This window comes from Uranotaenia lowii, chromosome 2 (genome assembly GCF_029784155.1).
Source record: "Uranotaenia lowii strain MFRU-FL chromosome 2, ASM2978415v1, whole genome shotgun sequence".
Taxonomy (NCBI): Eukaryota; Metazoa; Arthropoda; class Insecta; order Diptera; family Culicidae; genus Uranotaenia; species Uranotaenia lowii.
In genome coordinates, this window is record NC_073692.1 from 201,531,075 (window position 1) to 201,552,185 (window position 21,111).

Genomic DNA, 21,111 nt, shown 5'->3' on the forward strand with positions numbered 1-21,111 from the left:
TCACCTAGAAAATCTACAATACTTTATGACGGGTCCAGGTCGTTTCCAGCTCAAAAAACTTTTAAGATGAACAATCTATTCCAGCTTTCGGATCCAAAAATATTTCTATTTCATACTTTCCGCAATTTCAAACAACTTCACAATTCTTGTAGTGCATTTTGGGTCATTTTTTTTATTGTATTTTGGTGATTCACTCTATATTCGTGATTATTTACAATTGAAACACCCTGTTCCGCCCAAGTTGGAGCTCATCCCGAGCGAGCACAATTGTATGGAATTGGAGTTGAAAGGTGAAATCAATCCTTTGATTCCATGGGGCCGACTTCCGGTTTCCAGGGACCGAGAAGATCATAACAGAAATAAACTTTGCGTTTCTCAGTACCAGCAGATAACTAACTTGTTTTGTTGAGCGACAAAGTACATATTTTTTATTCACTTCATTTGAAACGGGGTTTATAGTCATTGTTGAATATGTTAAGTAAAGAATAATAGAAAAATGTTAAACTATTAAGCAATAATATTGTTTTTTCAGCCTTTGATATATTGTTACATTATGGAAGGGTATTCATTTGACTAGAGCGCCTCACTCGAATTGTAACATTTTCGTACCAAAACCCATGCAGTTCATTTTCGCACGTCCATTAGACTGAGTCGATATGGTTTTTTTTTAATTTTGTCAAACCCTGGGGTCTCAAAAGCTTCGTTTTGATTCAAAACTTATCCATGATTTTTTTACACAATTTTAGTAAACGTTTTCATGAGTAAATTTGAATTTTTACGTTTGCATGGGAAAAAAAATTGTTCTTAAAAATCTGAACCATTCTTGTATCTTCTGTGAATCCGAGCTTGGTAATGGGTTTTGGTGGCAATTTATAAATTATTTTTAGCTAATTTTTCGAGGACCGAAACTTCGTGTCTTATAAGGCAAAAATTTATTAGCTGATAAATAGGAGTATGTCTTTTGGCATTGAAAATCAATAAATTCAAATGACATCACTGCTTGTGCCAAGCGAGATAATATATGACAATTTTTCAAAGAACACTTCAATTGGCACAAGCAGTGATGTCAGTTAAATTGATAATTTTCAATGCTAAAAGACATACACCCATTCAACAGCTAATAACTTTTTTGCCTAATGAGATACGAAGTTACAGTCTTCAACAAAGTTGTTCAGTAGAATATTTACTTCAATGAATTTACAAATTGGCGCAAACCTCTTACCAGGCTCGGTTTCACATAAGAAACATAAATGGTCCAGATTTCAAATTCAAATTCAGATTCAAATTATCTCATGTAAACTATACTTGAACATTCTGTAAAAAATCAAGGATGAGTTTTGAACCTAAACAAAGAAGAAACAAAAATGATGTTGATTTTTTAGAACAAAATATAAAATTTTCCCATATAATCATAAAAGTTCAAATTTACTCATGTAAACGTTACTAAAAAAATCTTCGAACAATCATGGATGAGTTTTGGGCCAGAACAAAGCTTTTAGGACCCCAGGGTTTTGGAAATTCGTGAATAACCCCAAATCGACTCAGTCCAATGCCCATGAAGTATTGAACCGCATTCGATCGAACACATGTTCATACAGCCGATATGATGTGAAGCTGATGGTGATGATGTTATTGCTGTTTGGACCTATCGGTGCATTCAGGCAAATAAGCCCATTCACTGTGAAAATAAACCAAATTTTCTGGGAACAGTTTCCCGGTTCGAGATATGGTATGGTATGGTTTCGGATAGAATCGAAAGGGGTTTTCGCCAGGAACGCCGACCATGTGTCCGTAAAAACCATATTTGTTTGTAGATTCGACGTAATCGCCCGTGAAATTGTGCTTTCAAAGCCTTCCCGCCACACGTAGAATAACATCCATCACCATCGTCATCATCATCATCATCGAATGGGATCGGCCGCGTCGTCAATCGCGAAAAAAATAACCCATTTGCGGAAAGCTAAAACCATTCGGAATTTTCCGAACCACCATCTAGAACCGGCCATGGATGGTCATAGGAATCCAATATTGATGAAAATTTCATCATCGAAACGCTTTTTACGGTCTGTTTGACATCAAATTTTGACGCTTAGAAGGATTTTTATATGATTAAAATAGATAAGATGCATACAACTATTTGAGAAGATCCAGTTTCTTGCTAACGCAAAAGATGGTGAAGGAGAAAAGTCTGATAGTAGGCAAAATTAACAGAACAAACCGGCGTGGATTGAAAAAAAAAAAAAGAAAAACATGAATACAAAAAATGCTCTAAGAATGTGTTATATTTAAATAAAGGGCAAGCCAAAAATCAGAAACTTCGGTAATATCTACCATTTTAGGTGAAGATATTCTAACAGAAATGAAAATTTCCTCCTGAAAGCCAAACCTATCGTTCAGGTGGTAATCGAATAATACTCAATAAAGCATTATCAGCATTTCCGTTTCCGGTTCGGTGCAATTTTTCCGAGCCAAGAAGCACCTTTTTCTCCACCAACTGACAAGCACTTTGGCGGTGGATAAAGGTTTGATTGCAAACGAATGAAAAAGAGAATGAAAAACCGCTCCCTTATTTCGATGGGGAAAACCATCAAAGCCAAATGGAAATCACTACACCACTCGAATAGATAAATTTCGAAGTGTCATTTTTCCGCGCTATTTTCTCCTTGCGTTGATTCGGATGGAAGTACTTTATCACAATACAATTGTGATAAATTTTTTGTCATTTTTTCCTCCTTCCAAGTAATCTGAGCGGGCTGTAAACGGTTTGAGTGATATCAGTGGTTTTTTTTCATGTTAGAGTTTCAGGTGGAGTGAAAAGATTCTTTTACAAACGTTTTGAGACAATCAATGTTGAAAGATAGTTATGAAATTTGAAAAAAACGCATTAGTAGAATTATTAAACAGCTTTCTGTCTAGCTCACTTTTACTTTTAATGTTATGGTTAGAACGAAACGAATCCTTGATAGAAATTGTCAACAAACAAGGAAAAAAATTCTTAGCTGGAGTTTTACTGTCAGCCTGAATCAGTAACCTATTTTAAATTAAAAATAAGGCAGACTAAATAGTAGTAAAGTCTTTAGTTTTTTTTTGCTATTAGGTATGTAAAAGGACCAGAATCCTATGCTGGAGTTTTTTTTTCCTTTTATCACTCTACTGCATACGAGCCCATATATCCTCTCAATTTTTTTTCTCTTTTTTTTTTGGCATTATTCAGAAAGCTGTTGAAGAATTCATACAATTTTAAAGCAGCTTAACATTCATAAGCGATTACAGAACTTTGATAAAAATCAAAATTTTATCCCATGTATTTTTTAAATGAATTGAAAAATACTGTAAAACAATATCATTATGAACGATGGATACGGGTTTTACAATGGCTCCAGAGAGATGTATCACGATCCACTTTTGTTTTACTTAGTAAACAAATGCCCTGGAAGATCAAACTTGAAATGAATTGGAAACCATAACCTTTCAGGAGGAGCCCAAGATGTTGAAATTTAATTGGAAGACAATTAACTTTGGATTCACATTTCAGGAAGATTCAACCAGAAATAATAGGACTTAGGGGAGATGGGGGCATAATGGCCACCTTAAGGAAAACGGTTATTTAACCATAGAAAATAGCTATGGAGGTTACATTATTGTTTCGTGTTCAGACACTTGAAAAGCCTATTCCCTAACGGGCTGAAACGTGAAAAACTAGATGAAAACGTTAAAAAATGCATTTTAAAATTTTTTTCCAAAAGCTGAAAACCAGCCACTGTGGAGGCATAATGAGAACCCCCCCTGAGGCAGTATGAGCACCATTAATCAGAGCAAGATGTGTGTTTTTGCCGGGGAATCTAGCAGCGAATTCAATTCGATGAAGTCAGGTGAGTCGTAGATTCATCAAACAAAGCAATTACAAAATAATCTAGGTCTGTTTATAGAATACAAACAATTCACGCACGCTCAAACATTAAGTGCTTTGTTCGGCGGATGATGCTACTAGCCGTATAATGTAACAATAAAAAAATCGATCATGAATTGTGAATGGAAAAAAATCACCTCGAACAGAAATCTAACTCTAGTCTTTTGATTACCTCTTCGACACCTTACCAATAGGCTAAATTGTCGGATGAAAACTAGTCAAGGTGTGGCGCTTTAAATCAATTTTAATTCGCTTCTAGATTCTAAGGCAGAAAATGCTCATTATGCCTCGATAATATGGTGCTCTATATGCCCCTAGTCAACAAATTAAAGTAAAAACGTGTTTTAAAATTGATAAAAGTGAAAAATCAAAAATTTTATGATGGTAAAAATTGAGAAACAATGTGTACATCATGTTGCAGTGCGTACATTATAGATCAAGGTTATTTTAAGATCATAAGAGCTTATTTCGTGGTGCTCAAAAATTATAATATTTTCGTAACTTGAGAACCAAGCTAGTTTTTTTTTAATATCTCTGTAAAGATGATAAGGAGATTCCTTTTTTTGTGAAAAATTAATACTATAGGAAGTACGAAGCAAATCCTCATGAAAATTTATTTAAGAAAATACGCATTTTCGTAGAAAAGCGTAGTTCTCATTATGCCTCGGGTGCTCGTTATGCCCTCATCTCCCCTACATAGATTAATTGAATGATGAGCAGGAAACGTACAGTTTCTAGCCTTAAGAATGGTAGTTCAACTGTTAGAAATGAAAAAAAAAATATGAAAAATCTCCTCTATGGAATAGAAGTGATCAGCTTTGGCAACAAGATTTTTCAAAAAAAAGCTACCAGCATTGCAGGAAAATTTAATGGTAATCCATACCTTCATCAATCTTAATTAAATCCAACTTTATCAGTAACATTTTTTAATATTTATTTTTTTAAAATTCAAATAATATGTTTTTCTACTCCTACTACAGTAATAACTACTCTTTAGAATACTCATTAGCTTCAGCATAAATTGATTTGTGATGATTTTGGCCACTTTTTTCAAGCCATTTGCTAAATTTTCGAAACGAATTCTATGGAATTTGCAGGATTCACATGTTTTCTTAAATATGATTTGGTAAGGGCCCAAAAACTTTCAATCGGTCTCGCTTTAGAACTATTTGACAGATTCATCTCCTTCGGTACGATCTGTACTCTGTTGGATTGGTACCATGCCATCCTGTCATTTGAGTAGTGAACTGATGCCACTTCCGGTCAAAAAATACTGGGTGATCATGTGTTAGCCGTCGCCTATCTCACTTCTCATTAACTGTTCGAATCCGATATATTGAACATCACTGTGAACTCACTAAGAGCAGATTAATATCAGAGATTAACAGTTCAGTGATAAGAGCGTAGGAGAGATCAATCTGAGTAGATTAGAGTAGTTTGTAGTAAGTACTCTCCACATACCAGTCTAGCGCCTACTATCTTTCAATAAAGAGTTGATCGTTTATGCGAAACTTTTGCTCGCCGATAAAAATATGTTTTTATTTATTTATTTATTTATTATTCTAATCAACAGATCACATATAGATCCAAATGATGACTTAAAATTAAATTAAAACAAAACACTTAGGTTTAGCTACGGGCTCCTCAACGCACATAGAACTTTTCTTCGGAAAACATCCCTCGAAACGTCGAAGTCAAAATGCTCGGAAAAACGGTTGAACGATTTCATTGCACCGATGAGGGCGCTGTTTGCTCCATAATTGTTCATTCGGATGGGAACATACAATTGAAGATCCTGATTTCTAAGACCACGGGGTCGCACACTTAGTGGAATAGCTTCCAGTAGAGTGGGACAGTCGATTCGCGATGTCAAGAGATCAGCAACGAAAGATGCACGGGTTGCATGTCTACGGGCTTGAAGAGTGTCAATTTCTGTAAGGCGGCATCGATTTTCGTAGCTTGGTAAGCGGAAAGGGTCTTGCAAGTTCAGATGCCTAAGGGCGTATCGTAAAAAACGCCGCTGGATAGCCTAGAGACGTTCAGCGCCGTTCTGGTAGTAGGGGCACCAGATGGCAGATGCGTATTCAAGAATGGAACGAACAATGCTGCAATATAGGCTTTTCAGGCAATACACGTCCTTGAAGTCCTTCGCTACTCTAAAAGTGAAACCAAGACTTCTGGATGCTTTGTTGACTACGTAGTTTGTATGTGTCTTGAATTCCAGTCGCTTATCGAGAATGACGCCCAGATCGTTAATATGGTCCACGCATGCGATGGGCTGTTCTCCAAGGTAGTAATCCGCAATCAAAGGCTGCCGCTTACGGGAAAAACTGATAACTGCGCATTTGTTACGATTCAACGGCAAGCAATTGATGTCGCACCAATTAGCGAAGAGGTTGAACTGATTTTGCAGAAAATTAATATCGTCGTAGTCGTTTACGGTGTAAAACAGTTTTAGGTCATCAGCATAGCAAAGTTTTGGGCTGTCAAGGAGTAAAAGCACGTCGTTAAAATACATTAGGAAAATAATCGGTCCTAAATGGCTTCCTTGTGGCACACCGGAGGAGGCAGAAAACTGCTTGGAAAAGGTATCACCAGTCCGAACAGTCAGTTTGCGTCCAGTCAAATAACTGCGAAACCAGCCAAGTAAAGTACCACCGAACCCCAACGTCCAAGTTTCCCTATGGCAATTTCGTGGTTCACTTTGTCGAATGCAGCTGACAGATCGGTGTATATGGCATCAGTTTGAGATTTTGCAGCAAAACTTTCATGCACAAAAGAAGTGAACGTCAACAAGTTGCTGGTCATTAGAAATGCAATTCATACAAAACGAGGAGATGGGATCCAAGACCACCAATTCGAATAGTTTGGCTATCGAACATAAGGCTGAGATTCCACGGTAGTTGTTGACATCTCGTCTATCACCGTTTTTGTGGACCGGGAACATATAAACTTTTTTCCACAGTAGTGGAAAGGTAGCTCTGTCAAGCGAAGCTTGAAAAAAAGACGAATAGGAGTCAACAAAATAGGAATGAAACTTTTCAAAAACGAAGCTGGTATCCCGTCCGGACCCGTAGAAAAGGAATTCTTGAGCTTCGACACTGCCTTTGAGATGATTGCATCCTCGATTTCAATACCGTTTAATGAAAAACCCAGTGGCGAGATGTTCCTGATAGCACTAGCCAAATGCTCTGTGAAAGCTGTAGTGAAGGTATTTGAAAATGTTCGGGCAAAAAGATCGCAAATTCCACGATTAGAGTTCGCCGTGATGTCATCCAGAAACATATGGGTAGGAATACCAGGTTCTTTCCGCTGACTTTCCGCTGATTTTTTTTTGTGCTATAGTGAATTTGATTTTTGGAACGGATCGGAAGAAAAGTTATCGGAGATTGTGCGCGACACTTTGCTGAGTGGACCCGGCATAAAATTGTGCGATCCCGAAGTTCTGGTGCGGAGTAATTGCTTCTTGAAGTCCCAACCTTAGAGCCTACCTTCCCTGACCATAGAGTCTAACGTTCTTGCCCGGCCGTGCTAGGAACGGTTCAATCATCATAGCGACATTCAGAACATCGCTGAGGAACGAATGTGAATCAAATTTCTGTTTGAAACCCAGCCCACGAGCCCAGGTGATTACAACATGTTTGTGGATCATGGAGAGCAGGCAACGGCTTAGGCACACGCGGACAGTTTTATTCATTGTGTCAGTTATCATGAAAGGCTCCAAAAGCATGTTTGAGAAATTTAAAAATGACCCCAAATCGACTTAGTCTAATGCCACACTCGTATATGGTTTGCCGTACCGTTGCTTTATTACCAAATTTTTCGAATAAAATTGATGTCTCCGTCTGATCAATACTTTGACCATGACGAACAGTGTTATACTGTTTACCCGGAATCCTTTTGAAGTCGAACCTGCATTAGGTTTCGTCGTCAACGATAACGCACATCAATTTTCAGTGGTTGATCAATGATCATATAATTTTCAAGCTCTTGCAAGCTTCGGCCTTCTGCTTTTTATATGTCATCAGACCTAATCTTACCTTGATACGATGGACGGTACTGAGAGGGGATCCACGTTTTTGGCCACATCCCGATTTGAGGAAATTTTCTAACTGGCGGAAGCAAACGAATTTCCGGTCCAATGTTTTGTCCACCTGACCCAAATTCAGCTCAGATTTTTTTTTTCTGTTCATGAAGGTGATTTCCTCTCTATACTTCTGGATCGATTTTAGACCGCTTCAATGCTTGATTCTGCCATTTTCACCAACTGACTTAGCGAAATGTTAGTACACCATTTGTGAACGATATTCTTGCGCTTTTCCGAGGAAATTCACTCGATATTTTCAAGAATGTTATGAAAAGTGGAGCTCACGATACACAGAGTTTTTAGTAAGACTGTAAGCAACAGCTCGCATCAGACATCAGCTTTTTAAACGGCATGCGGAATGAGTAGGGTTGTATCAAAATCTTGCTTAGGCATAATGGGACACCCTATAGGATGAAAACCGACAGATTGGCATTCTACACACCAGGGATGATAAATGTTACAAATGTCGTTTGACCGACATACGAAAAAAAAAGTCGCAGTATCGGAACGGACGATTCACAGTTGTTATGTCTTTGTTCCTTTTTTCGAATGTCGTTCCAAAAGAATGTTACTCGAAAAAAAGTCGAATGTCATTCGGAAAGAATAACACAACTTGCTTAAAGATCGGGACGGTTATGGAACTGCATACATATTGCATACATTTAGGGGGTAAAAAATATTACAAAAAATTCTACTAGCTGAAATCATAAAGATAAATGTTGGGATAAATGGAATTTCAATGTTGACAAAGGCGTGATGCAAAACAATCATACTGGAGCATATGGAAACGAGATTTAGGTACAAGGCTTCTCATTGATTTGCATTTTGTTGCATCTTACCCCAGGCAAGTAACTGAATTATAAAAAATATTTATTTTAAAAAAAGATGACTGTTCGAAAAATATTTTTACACCAATAGCGTTGGAATAGGATAATTAAATGTTAAAATTTGTTCATTTATTGATGGATTTTTTAAAATTTGGAACGAAAATAAAAAGCTTTAAAATACTAGCTTGAGGTGTGAACATTTGTGTATTTTATTCATTACGTAACTCGGAAACGTTATATAAAATTAAAAATTATATCCTTTATTGTAATTTTTTTTTGGATAATTAATATATCCCTTATTGAAAAATGTATGTATGTATGTATGTAGTTGAACCCACCAGTGGCTGATAGGTCTTTCGACCCGAGTCGGTACGGGAAGTCTCGATCACACATTCAAATATTGTCCATGCTTAACTCACAAACAATAATTGCAGCACAACCAAGGGGTCCGTTACCACTGGCTTGGGACAGGTTTGACTCATCTTACTAACTTCCAACTGTTCGAAACAAATAAAGAATTCTGAAAAGGTACTTAAGTAACCTACTTATGATTCAAAATTTGCCGAGATACTCCGGCTGGCTTGAACCCACAATCCATTGTATATTAGTTTTCGGATCGTTCGATTCCCTGTCCAACCCCCCACCAATTCCCCTCTAATAGAGTTAAGCTATTTTGATTGTTGAAATATAATAAAAAAAAAGTTGCACATTTTTAACATCTTACCTCATACCATTTTAAAAGGATACTAAAACTTTTTCGATGAAAGGTTACTTATCTTCTTCCTTAAATGGCTTCATGAATTCTTCAACTTTTCAACTGGATCGCCTATTCTACCAATAAAATCCATTTGAATTTTGATCATTTCTTCAATCAAATGTACTGATGAACCTTAAAGAAAATAATGAAGATAAACACTGCCTTTTCCCTGTTATCTATATACCAAGAATGCAGTAAGCTGAAATAAAATTTAAAAAATCATGAGAGTTATTTTTACAAATTTCAAACGTTTTGGATTAATTGAAATGAAATAGAGTACAAAATTACACCACAATTTAAACAGTTTGGCTACCCTCAAGACCAATAAATCGGTGGAAAGTAAACTCAGTTTATAATAACTTATTTATTTATTTTTTAAAATAAAAACCAATAAATAAATAAATAAACATGTTATTATAAACTCAGTTCAATTTTTACAAAAGAAGTTGAAATTAGAGCAAGTTTTCTATCTGTTTTCACGAATTTTGTTTTATGACTAGTTTTATTTTTTTTTATATACTGATTTTTAGTATTTTTAGTAGTTTTGTCTGTTAAACATCACGTAAAATTTAAAGCTAGTTTTTCGGAAAAAAAACCATAACAGTCATTAGGCCAAGCCTTACGCCACACGCTAACAAAATTCAGATAATAATAGAATCAAAAAAGAAGTTTTTAGTTCATTTCAAGCTTAAGTTCATACCAATTTAGTTACTTGATGAATTTTTCAATTACTATCTAATGACTGTCTTCTCTAGAAGCTTTTTATGCTTCCATATAAAAAAAATCCTTTAAGTGTCTTAGAATGTGCACACCAATTTTAATGGGAGTTTCATAAAAAAAAATACAGAAATCCACACACACTCGATGACCTTCTGCTTTACTGACCAACGTATACTCTTAAAGTGGAAATCCGTGCCTGATGATTCGGAACAACCCTTGAACAGACATTGCTACGAACGGGAGCATACACTTTTTATAAAAGAAATATTCCCTGCTAGCTGCAATGATTTTTCCCGTCACAAAACCTAATCAAAATGATTCATTAATGATCATTGTAATTGTTATCTAGCGTAATAATTAAACCTCAAACCTGAATAGAATGACTTTCAACCATGTGCCTTTTCTCGGGTTAATTTGTCTACAAAATTTCATGGAAGAGTTAGATGTTGAATTTCAACGAGGTGAAATATCTACGACAAGTGCAAAATGAGGATGGTGAAAATAATCTGAAATATATATTATAGGTCTCTCAATCTTAATAATTTAAATAAAAAACCACTTAGCTGCTTCTTCAAAATTGAATGCCCGCCTAGCTGAAAAATAGGCCAGGAAAGATCCGGGTGACGTAGCACTGGTCCTTTCGAATCACGAACTTTGAATAACCAAACCTATTCACATTTTTATAACTATTCTCATCACATCACGGAAAGTATTAATTCAAAATGCACTCTATTTTCAATGAAACTTAAACAAATTAGTTATTTGAATTCAACTTGTAAAAAAATTATTAATTTCCGACAGCAGAAAATTTCCGTCCGCACTTGTCCAAAGCTTGCTTCGTTTTTCATATATCCCTTATTGAAAAATGGGTAAAAAATAATTATTTTTTTATTTCTTAATTTATGCACAGTCATATTCAATATTTAACTTTGAATGATGATTTAAAGATGAAACCAAATACAGCCGGTTGTTTTGAAAGAAATATCTGGTTTCAAGTAATCTGGAGCATGGCAGCACTAAATGCATCACATTAGACAAACGCTTTTCCAGATTAAAACAATCTTGGGTTGGATTTATTTCTAGTTTGACCAATACTGTTGTGATTAATCAGGTTAATTTGAAAGATAAAGACAATTTCTGTAAGTTATATGAAAAATATTAGTCGTTCAAGGTATTGTTAACTGGGGGAACATTGATCAACGAAAATATTTTGCAGATAATCATCATTAACTAATTATAAAGTTAAAATATCTGAAAATTGGTTACTACGTTTGAAAGCCTTTAAATTGAGTAACAAATAAACTAAGTTTGGTTTAGTTAGGAGAATTTTTAAACTACTTAAAATGTTATTTAAAAATCTTAAAACATCTGGTTTTTTGAAGGCTCACAAAGAAACATCTCTCTTGATAAAATTTAAGCATTTAGGAGCCAATGGGTTGTTTAATGTGAAAATTCAACTTTTTTCTTGGTTTAGGTTCAGTTCAAGCGTTATTTTTATGGTCATTTGATGATAATTTATGGATATTGAAAAAAACGGTCATTTTCCATGAAAAAGCCCGTTTAGAAAAATGGCTAAAACCCCATCAAATGGTTAAGTTTGAAGAAAAATAGAACATGGGAACAGTGCGATGACTTAGGGAATTGCATGAAGGTAAAATTTATTTTTTTTTAGGCCAAAAAATATTGAGAAATATTACTGCAATCAATGATTATGTTAAATACTCCTCACCTTAGTAAGTGTTTTTAAACTTTTAGGTATAACGAAAAAGCAACCCTTTCCAAATGCCTCTAGTAGAATGGAAGACACTTAAAAAACGTTTTTGAAGAAGCAATAGAATCAGGTCCTGCTGGAAATAAGAATATAGAAAGCACTATCAAATCAGTTGGTTTTATTACATATGTACCTACGGGGTAAGAAAGTCCCTAAGTTGGTGTTCTTCATTGGATTGATGTTTCTTTTGCTCGAAAGTGAAAAATTCAGTTTCGATGTTTTTTTTTATTACCGCATCTAACAAATAAAAACCCACATACCTATGTATTTTAGCTATTTGGATTGACAATAATCCCGAATGTCATAATTGGATTTGTTCGTCAACTCATTTTGTATGATTATTTTCTTTACGAGTATTAAATTGTTTCCACGAAATAAAAATTTTAAGATGTACTTGATTACAGTTGTTATCTGCGTAAAACTATGTTTATTTTTTGTAGTATTTTCTCAGCATAAAAAACTGATTTATCATTATCATCGAGTTGAATTTTTGTTAGTTGGTTCACGATTTTTCAATTGCTTTTTCAATTTAACCAACATTCTGAAACATTTCTCTACATGAATTACTCAAATTCCATCGGTTTGACAAGAGACATTTGAATAAGAATAACCATTCTGAGGACGACATTCGACACCGGCAGCTGAAAGAAAAACTTTTCCGTAAAGAAAACATGAATGTAGATGTCCCCGATTTGGTTGCAAAATCCGGAAGCACCGCGTCGTGGAAAGTGGAAAAGACATCAGCCCGGGATTGTGTGAATGTTCTCTTCTGGTTCTCCCGGATCCATTCCAGCTTCTGCCGATGATGGAAGATCAATGAAAAATCCATAGAGAAGAGAACAAGAGCGCCCCCGCCAGACTTCAAGCCAAGTCTTCTGTAGGAATCGGGGTATCGGGGTTGAAAAAATCGTAATTCGATTTCACGGAAAAATCCACTGCCGCTTCAAACGTCATCCAAGAGGGATTACCCGATTACCGAGTGGAATGTGCCGAACTGAATAATGAAGATATCGAATGCTGACGGGGAGGTGTAAGTGATGGGGCGCGATGAATGGAGAGAAAAATAAAATATGGTTTTCCAGATTAACGCGACAATTGAGCCAGCAGATCCACACACAAATTTTCACGTAACACGAGCTGTTTCTCTCTTTGTGATTGCGGATATTTTTTTTCCGCCCAAAAGCTTACAATGGTAAAGTAAGGTTTATCTTGTTCCGTTTGGGCTCTTCTTTCAAGATCGTTCTTCTTGACTTGAGTTTTCTTTTCTTTCTCCTTTTCGGCTTTTTCCGTTTTTTCCTTACAAATAAACTTTTCATCCTTCTTCCTTTTGGTTTCCTTCTGTCTTCAATCCCCTATCTTCTGTCTTCTGTCTTCTGTTTTCTGTCTTCTGTCTTCTGTCTTCTGTCTTCTGTCTTCTGTCTTCTGTCTTCTGTCTTCTGTCTTCTGTCTTCTGTCTTCTGTCTTCTGTCTTCTGTCTTCTGTCTTCTGTCTTCTGTCTTCTGTCTTCTGTCTTCTGTCTTCTGTCTTCTGTCTTCTGTCTTCTGTCTTCTGTCTTCTGTCTTCTGTCTTCTGTCTTCTGTCTTCTGTCTTCTGTCTTCTGTCTTCTGTCTTCTGTCTTCTGTCTTCTGTCTTCTGTCTTCTGTCTTCTGTCTTCTGTCTTCTGTCTTCTGTCTTCTGTCTTCTGTCTTCTGTCTTCTGTCTTCTGTCTTCTGTCTTCTGTCTTCTGTCTTCTGTCTTCTGTCTTCTGTCTTCTGTCTTCTGTCTTCTGTCTTCTGTCTTCTGTCTTCTGTCTTCTGTCTTCTGTCTTCTGTCTTCTGTCTTCTGTCTTCTGTCTTCTGTCTTCTGTCTTCTGTCTTCTGTCTTCTGTCTTCTGTCTTCTGTCTTCTGTCTTCTGTCTTCTGTCTTCTGTCTTCTGTCTTCTGTCTTCTGTCTTCTGTCTTCTGTCTTCTGTCTTCTGTCTTCTGTCTTCTGTCTTCTGTCTTCTGTCTTCTGTCTTCTGTCTTCTGTCTTCTGTCTTCTGTCTTCTGTCTTCTGTCTTCCGTCTTCTGTCTTCTGTCTTCTGTCTTCTGTCTTCTGTCTTCTGTCTTCTGTCTTCTGTCTTCTGTCTTCTGTCTTCTGTCTTCTGTCTTCTGTCTTCTGTCTTCTGTCTTCTGTCTTCTGTCTTCTGTCTACTATCAAATGTTTCCTTCTTTCTGCCACCCTCCTCCCTCATTCTCCCTTCTTCCTTCTTCCTTCTTCCTTCTTCCTTCTTCCTTCTTCCTTCTTCCTTCTTCCTTCTTCCTTCTTCCTTCTTCCTTCTTCCTTCTTCCTTCTTCCTTCTTCCTTCTTCCTTCATCCTTCTTCCTTCTTCCTTCTTCCTTCTTCCTTCTTCCTTCTTCCTTCTTCCTTCTTCCTTCTTCCTTCTTCCTTCTTCCTTCTTCCTTCTTCCTTTTTCCTTGTTCCTTCTTTTTTATTCTTTCTCTCTATTTTAATTCTGGCTTATTCTTTCTGTTGTTTTTTCTTTTTTGTTAATTTCATAATTTTGGTGTACAATACTCACTAGACTTGAATTTAAGAACTGGTTTTAAATAAATTATAAATTTTTGCTGCACACAAATGATGATTCATTTTAAATATTTAAGAAAAATCCCTCTGTTGGCTGTGCCCTAGTTACTTAAATATAATTTGCGTGTTTGGTGCATTTTATGTAAGGAATCTTGCAGAAAGGCTGTCTCAAAAGCTGAATGATATTCTTCTCACTTATTCTACCTCCCGTTCACCAATTCATGTCATCCATGGCATTGAATGAAATAAGCAACGCAATCATCGCACACCATTCCATGCAATTAAATCATTCTTCTGTGTTACTGGTGCATTTTTCACTCGGTGTATCTTTTCACCGACTCGTAAAATCAACTTCTGCCTGGCTTTTTCCGGGTGATACACCGGAATCGTAATGAATGTACAGTGCAGCTTTGCGTATGAAACTCCTGCCTTCTTACCAGCTTCAATCACCTGTCTTCTATTGGCACGCTGCTGTCACCGGGAATCCTGTTCATTACGAGTGTCAGTCAATGAATAAACCTGGTGCTCTTAAGAATCTTCACTTGAACGTGAAGAAGTCTGAACTTGATTTTTTTTAATTCAATAAAACTAATGAAATACCTCCATATTTTTCTTACAAAAGTTATAATAGATTTTTGAAATACACATATTTTATATCTTTTTAATACTAGAGAAATGAAAAAATTACTTCAACAAATTTGCATCCTTCACCGGATCATTAGTTAGAAGTACGAAACGGAGTAAATTGCATTTGGTGAAATGGATCTTTGAACGATAGCGTTGAAATTTGTGCAGTCATGCGGTGCAAGTGCACTTGTCCCTTTTCTTCGGTGAAGAATGTTAATGTTTACGTTCCGGTTTACAGATGAATCTGTTTTCTTTGGCATTGAATCAGTGCTGCTAGTTTATCCAAAAAATATTTCCAAGTATGAAAAAAATCTTTTTTGTCAAACCTATTTTGATGCTTTGAAAAAATACTGATGCACAACAGCAGCAATCAGTAGGGTTCTAATTACTGTGAGGAAAACATGAAATACCGTAAACAAGGGTTACTTTGATCAACTGAAATTTTCGCACATAATCATCAATAACATAGTCTGTAGTTATAATCTTTTTTCTATGTTTGAAAACCTATAAATTTTGTTTAAAATAAGTTCAGTTTTGCTGTTAGTAAAACTGTAATTTCCTTATTTTCAAATATCTATATTTTTGAAGGTTCTTAAACATTCACCTCTCCTAATATAACCAAAGTATTTAGAAGCAATCGGGTTGTTAAATGTAAAATTCCAAAATTTTATTAAACTGAATATTTTTGAGTTACCTCAATAAACTCAAATTTGTTTTGCATTGTATTAAAGTTAAATATTTAAAAAACACATATATAAAAAAAAATTCCATTTCAAATTACATTTTTATGTTATTTTCAAAATTAAATCCGGATGCCTAAATTTGATTTAAAAAATCTAAAAATTTTGTGTCGTTTATTATGACTAAAACGGAAATTTTTACTACTGCCGGGGTCTTAAAATTAAAAAAGTTAAGGTAAGCAGACAATTTCATAAAAAAAGCCTGGTAAAATCAAGGCATTTGATTTCAAAATGGAAGACCTAAATAAGGTCAATATCCGGGCAAATTTTGTCAAAGGCTGAATTACTCAATTACTTGTCAATTACTCAACAAAAGTCGAAGAAAAAATAAAAAAAAAATTTTTCATCAAAACTCAACGATTGATTTTAAATCGTTTTTTAGGCTTCCAAAAAACCCTTCATGGTTATTTTCAGGCTTGGCAAAAGTCATCATCATGAGGCGTGAAGCTGTGACTGTGAAGCCTCTTGGTCCATCAAACTCAATTGACTGTTCCTTAACGACCAGTCACTTCGTTTGCCAGTCATTCATTCACCAGTCATTTGAAGCTAAAATAATAACCTTTTCAAGCAATTGCATTCAAACGACCGATGACGAAAAAGAAACGCATTTATTATTATTGTTGCTCCTGCCAGCAAGCCGAAGACAACCAAAGAGGAACAAGAAAAGCATTTATTTTTATTGTTGCTCCTGCCAGCAAGCTCGTTTTCAGTTTTTTATTGCTATTGTTGCTCTCTGCCAGCAAGTCGTTCAATTAGTTGTACCTGCCGTCAGCAGCCGATCGAAGTGTTAAGAGATTTGCCAGTAACTCTCAGGAGAAATTTTGACCTTGTGTAGGAGCTTCGCCAGTCGATGATGGAGAAATGTTGATTGTTGTCGTGCTTTATTCGTCATGCGAGTAGTGAGGCTCCGTCAATTGAGAACAGTGCCAATCGTTTGATGAAACAAAACTAGTCGGATCAAGCGTGACGGGCGAAATTTACCATCACTGGTTATTTTTATTAAACGAGCTCAAAAAACTTCTTTTTGGAAACATAAAAAATTATTTTTTACAACAGCGCCGATGTGGTCTAGTTGATAGACTGGCGCGAGTCTGGGTTTGGTATGCCAAGCGTTCTGGGTTCGATTACAACTATCGGCAAAAAAAACTTTTGGGTTCAAGTCCCATTAGTGTCCGACAGGTAAGATGTGTTTTCTCTTATAACTGTAACTATAAATACAATAAGAATGTTCAATTAGTTGTAAGCTGGCCAGTTTTATACACGGATGCCGGAATACCTGTAAGTAATCTATTCCATTTGATTGGATCGTTCTTCCAAAATATCCACAACATCAACACAATACACACACTCCATAACAGTTCATACGAAGCCTTGAGGTCCAGATATGGTGCATTGGAGAATTGTCAAACTTAATAATCTAAGAATCCGAGTCCAGAAATAGAAAACGAAATACTCTTTTATTCACTCAAATTTTCAATAAAATGTAGATGATTGAGTAAGGTTCTTCAAGAGTACCGTAAAACGGGGAAACTTTGATCACCGGGGTAAGTTTGACCAACAATAAATTTTTGCACATTATCATCAATAACCCAGTCTATAGTTTGAATTTTTGAAAACTGTTTTCTACATTTGAAAGCCTTTCTATTGAGTATCAAATAGGCAAAATTTGGTTTGTATTTGACATTTTTTTTTTCTGTTAGTAAAAATGCAATTTCAAAATCCTAAAATTTTTATGTTTTCTAAGGCTTGCGAACAAACAGCTCTCCTGATGATACGTAAAAACAATTAGAAGCAAACGGGTTGTTGCAAGTGAAAGAACAACTTTTTTTTCTTTTTATATGTATATTTAACACTAAACATACCGACACTTTGTATATACCTATTCATACCGCGAGCGGTCAAATGACGGTTTACACTGTTTTCGCTATAACTTTCTTGTTTCTCAACCGATTTCTTTAAAATTTATAGTTTTGAAAAGCTTATAATGTGACTCAAATATGTTTCTCAGACAGTTTTCTGCTACAATCAATTATTTTAAAGTTATTTTAAGTCCAAGAATTTTTTATGAAAAAACATGCTTCAGGAAAATTGCTATAAATCAGATATTTAGTGCTCGAAAAAAATTTCACTTAGTGCCTGAGAAAGCTGAAGTTAGAAGCTATATGTTGCACATACGGAAATTTTTATCAGAATTTTTTTAAGATCATGCCCACAAAAAATGTTAAAAAGTTGTGTAAAACCCGTACTTTTCAATCAATCAACCGCCAAAGCTGTTCCTGTTACAGTAGAGAAAATTTAAAAAGTGAATTGGAAAGGGGACGTAATTTGTCACATTTTGGCATCTTTAGATTTTGTGAAATACGCAATACATAATTTATGACGAATTTTCAAAGGTAGCTGTTTTGCGAACTTTTTATCAATTCGGATTTTCTGAGACAATTCCTACACCTAAATTCAGCTTTGCACTGGATTTTGAGTATGTTATCGTAAGGTTTAGGTAAGAAAATTATATGCAAAAGAAAGAAAATTTCATACCGATTCTAGTGACGTAACTACATTGGCGGTGCGATGCTTTACAAAAATATAGTAAATATATTTCTGAAAGTAAAACCAGAAAATTTGAGCGAATGCTCGTTTGTTTTTTCGTTTCCTTTCACCCGTCTTCGTGTGCAAAATAGCTGTGAGATATTACCACCCACTGCGCCCATCTACCAAGCAAGAATTTGTGCTGACTTCTCAAAATTCAGAAACTACTTCACTGTTTTATTTATCATATTTTTGCTAAGCATTGCACCGCCAATGTAGTTACACCACTAGAACCGGTATAAAATAAGCTTTCTTTTGCATATAGTTTTATTGCCTAAACCTTACGTTAACATACTCAAAATCCAGTGCAAAGCTGAGCTTAGGTGTAGGAATTGTCTCAGAAAATCCAAATTGATAAAAAGTTCGAAGAACAGCTACCTTTGAAAAGTCGTCATAAATTATGTATTGCGTATTTCACAAAATCTAAAGATGCCAAAATGTGACAAAATACGTCCCCTTTCCAATTCACTTTTTAAATTTTCTCTACTGTAACAGGAACAGCTTTGGCGGTTGATTGATTGAAAAGTACGGGTTTTACACAACTTTTCAACATTTTTTGTGGGCATGATCTTAAAAAAATTCTGATAAAAATTTCCGTATGTGCAACATATAGCTTCTAACTTCAGCTTTCTCAGGCACTAAGTGAAATTTTTTTCGAGCACTAAATATCTGATTTATAGCAATTTTCCTGAAGCATGTTTTTTCATAAAAAATTTCTTGGACTTAAAATAACTTTAAAATAATTGATTGTAGCAGAAAACTGTCTGAGAAACATATTTGAGTCACATTATAAGCTTTTCAAAACTATAAATTTTAAAGAAATCGGTTGAGAAACAAGAAAGTTATAGCGAAAACAGTGTAAACCGTCATTTGACCGCTCGCGGTATGAATAGGTATACCACATGCGTTTTTCGAAAACCGCAACACTTATAAAAAATTAAAAACGTAAAAATACTTGCATTTTGAAAATAAAAATAGTCCTGTCATTAAATTGGCGAAAAAAAAATTATATAAGGCGTAATCATCCTTCAAAGTTTGAAAACCGTCATTTGACCGCCTCCGGTACGTTTAGTGTTAAAGTGCTATTTTTATAGTCATTTAGTGATAAATTTTCTATATTTAAAAAAAAGGACATTTTCCAAGAGTTAGTCCGTATTGGACAAATGGAAAGGACCTCTATCAAATGGTTAACTTTGAAGAAAAAATTAAAATGAAAATAGTGGGAGGGCCTACAAGAATGTGTGAAGGAAAAATTTCATTTTCAGCTCAAACTATTTAGCAATAAATTAAATTTTTGCTCCTACATGTATGCACCAAAATAGTTATTTTTCCGATTATAAATCAGCATCAACACGTGAAAAGAATCTATGTTCATTTATGAAGTTTCGAGAAAAACGCGTTTGAAAATTTTGCAATCTTTTTTAAATCGCTAATTAAATTTCACGAGGAATTTTGCAAGTCTATTTGGTCAAAACGGTGCGTAGGATCATTCTATCGATACGACGGTGTTATCATAAACAAATAGCTCGCAATTTATTATAGACCCTAGCTGGAGTATGAAATTCGTCTAAATGTTTTATACACCCTTTGCTTTGTACTATATGTCTCATATGTGTGAGTGAGATGGAGATAAAATTTCCCCTATTTTTTGACAAAGGCTTATGGTTCTCGCTATAGGAGTGAGTGCATAGCTTTCCCTTTTAATATTTTGGATCTAGACCGTTTGCTTTGTTGTGGATTAAAAGGTGTATAAAACAATCTGTGTGAGGATAATGTCATTTTATGGCCCTAAATTTTTTAGATCCTTTGCTCAAACTGCATTATAAATCTTACGAAAACTGAAAAACTAAAAACGGTTTTTGTGTTGAGTAGAGCTTACATTGGGCTATTTGAATCCACTGAAAACGGGTTTTGTTTACTTTGTCCTTTATACCCTTTTCACATGTTGGTGCTGAAATGTTTTTAAAAGAAAACGATTAGAAGCAAGATAAAATTTATAAACTAGCATTTGTAAATATTATGAAGGTGTTTTGTATCCTTTATGATCACGAAAACTCGTAAAAATTGACGAAAATAGAGACTGACCAATGTTACCCTAAAGCATCAGATTCAAAACAGAGAAGAAATCGATTTTGAAATCAAATTTAAAGAAGCCTAATAAATTTTTGCAACCATGTTATATTTTTATAAGAGTCCAGTACTGATTTTAAAACTATTAGATATTCCACATTCCCGTTCACAGAAAAAATAATCGAAAAATATCGAGAAAAAATGATCAATATTACCCCGGATTACGGTAACTATATTGATTCAAAACTTATGCCGAAACCTCGAAAACTAATCCCAGGTTCAGAATTCTGCTACAATTTCAAAAAAGGTCACTTATTGATGGACATTGTTTTCTGAGTATTAAATTTTAATTTGAAACTTTAACTTGCTTTGGAGTTAAGGGTTCCATATTTAAAAATCAAAATAGTATTTCTGTTTTCGTTTTTCGGATTCTGTTCAAAATTTGATTAATAACTTTCGAATCTCAAATGCA